Raw genomic sequence first — 2699 nt, forward strand, 5'->3', positions numbered from 1 at the left:
GATCCAAGCTTAAAATGCCTCTGCCCATTCTGGGAGGAACAGGAATAGGGTCCTGGGGTAAGCTGACGTGTGTGTGTTGGGGGTTGCAAGAGCAGTTGTGTGGAGGAGTAGGTCCCTTGGCAAGCTTTGGGGGTTGTTGGCAGAGGGACTGGAGGGCAGAGGGAGGCAGACTCGATTCTCCCCTCAGTCCACTGCTGCCCTTTTGAAATTCTACAGCTAACCAATCACGCTTGGGATATGAAGTAGTCCATCTTCCTGCTCCCCACTGACGCATTTTCCTCAGCCGAGGGTCCTGAGAGCATCCTGTTGTGAAAGAAGTTCAGAACGAGGAAGGTGGTGCTCTGGAGCCACAGAGGGAGGAGCTGACGGGGCGGTGGACCTTGCTTCTTAGGGAAACAAAAGAACTCCTTGGAGGAAGGGGCCAGTGGGTCTCAGCAAGGAAATCTCAGGAACCAAATGTGGTACAATGGAATATGACTCAGCCTTAAGAGGCAATGAAATTCTGATACATGCCACAACATGAATGAACCTTGAAGACATTATGCTAAGTGAAATATCCCAGATACAAAAGGATAAGTATTGTATGATTCCACTCAGACGGTACTTAGATTTATAGACAGAGAGGAGAATGGTGGTTATGAAAGACTGGTGGGAAGGAAGAAGGGAGAACTGGTGTTTAATGAGGACAGAATTTAGGTTTGGGATGATCAGAGTTCTGGAGACGGATGCTGGTGATGGTTGCATCATGTCGCGTTGTGAATGTACTTAATACCACTGAATTGCACACTTGAAAATGGTACAAAACGTAAATTTTAGCTTATGTATATTTTACCACAATAAAAAAATAAGCTAAATCTAAAATAGCCTTTGGATCTAACTTCTAGTTTACAGTAAATACAGGGGTTGAAAAAACAAGTTAAATTGCACTATGAAGTCGCAATCAGGAACATGTAGAATGTGGGAATGTGGGAATATGGGACATTGTACAAGAAAATTTGCCTGTACTTCAAAAAGTCAATGTCCTGGGGGGCGGGGGGAGGAAACGGCGTTGTTCTAATTAAAAGAGACTTAAAAAAATACAATTACCAAATGTAATGCATGCACTTCACTGGATCCTGTGTCAAAAACGAGCAAACTTAAAAAGACATTTGAAACGACTGGGAAAATGTGATTATGGACTAGATGGTGGTGATATTAGAGAATCAATGTTAGTTTTCTTAGGTCTGAATATGGTGTTGCGGTTATGTTAGAGAATGTCCTTATTTCTAGGAGCTACATGCTGAAATATCTAGGGGTGAAGTGTATGATCCAGAAAAATATAAGCCTCACACACCACACAGAGAAGCAAATACAGCAAAACGGAAACCACTGTTGAATCCTAGGTGGTGGGTGAACCCTGCAGAATTCCTTCCATTTTTCTGTACGCCGAAAACATTCTTAATAAAAAGTTGGGGAAGAAAAGTTGTAACTGTGCAGTTTTAGGAGCCGTGTGACCTTGGGCAGTCTCCTTGACCTTCAGGCCTTATCTTTCTCAGCTAAGGAACAGAGCTAAGATTACCTACCTCACACTGTCGTCTGGATAAAAAGTGTAAAACACCAGGCCCAGGTACCCAGTGGCTGTGGGGTTACTGTCAGTATTACTATGACGATCCCCAGGCCCGTGTCTGGTAGGGAGTGCCGAGCAGCCCTGGGAACATCACTCAAGCTCCCGCGCCTCCGTTTCCGCGCGGCGGGCGCGGACAAGACCGGTAACTACGTAACCGCTGGGGGCGTGGCCTCCGGAACGCGCGCACCCGAAGCCCGGCCTCGGGGGCGGGCCGGAGTCCGAGGGCTGCAGCCTATCAGGAGTTGGGACCGGGAACCTGTCCTGCGGGCCAATCGTGGAACTGATGGGCCGCAAAACCCGACCAATAGCGGGGCCGCCGTCAAACCCGCGCGGAATTTAAGAATACGAGCGCCGCGAACTGCAGCGCTTGGCGCCTGGCTGCTGCGGGGGCGTCCTCCTTTCCCTCCGCGGTGTCGCCTGGCCTGGCCGGGCCGGACCGGACCGGACTCTCCCCTCTCTGGCCTTGGGGTCAGAGAGGGGGGCACTGCGGACCAGAAGCCCGGTCTGACGACCTCCCCCTCGAGGGGCAGAGCCACGTAGTTTTCCGCGGCCGCTTCCTCCTTGTCAAGTAAGAACAGTAAAAACGCGGTTTAGGCGGGAGGATGGGACAGGCCCAGATGATTCAGGCGGGAGGCGAAGGGGAGGATGGCGATCCCCCCCCCCCTCCGCCTCGTGGTACTGCTCGTCTTTTCAAAGTTTCTACAGTGCACATGTGTTATTTAGGTGGCCGGGGCGGGGGTGGGGGGGCAATTAAACTAAAAACAGAGTCATAATCTCTTGTTAGCTCACAAGGTTACACTTTATGGTTCCTATACCCACAGAGCATAGCAAGAGCTCTTCATTCATGTCTAGCATTTTGGTACTTGCAAGGCACACGTCTCCGACAAATCCAAAAAAGCAAATACAAAGTGCAATGGAAACTAGGCCGCATGTCCACCTTCTCACCCCAGTGGACATTGTCAGCCTCCTCTTCAGGCTCATGGATGCCCGATGAGCAGTAAGTGAACCCCCGGGTCTTCGATCATTCCCTGAACTTTCTCTCAGGAACCTTCGGTCAGTTTGCCATTCTTCGAACCATGTTGACAGAGGGGAC

This window comes from Pteropus vampyrus, unplaced genomic scaffold (genome assembly GCF_000151845.1).
Source record: "Pteropus vampyrus isolate Shadow unplaced genomic scaffold, Pvam_2.0 Scaffold105, whole genome shotgun sequence".
Classification (NCBI taxonomy): domain Eukaryota; kingdom Metazoa; phylum Chordata; class Mammalia; order Chiroptera; family Pteropodidae; genus Pteropus; species Pteropus vampyrus.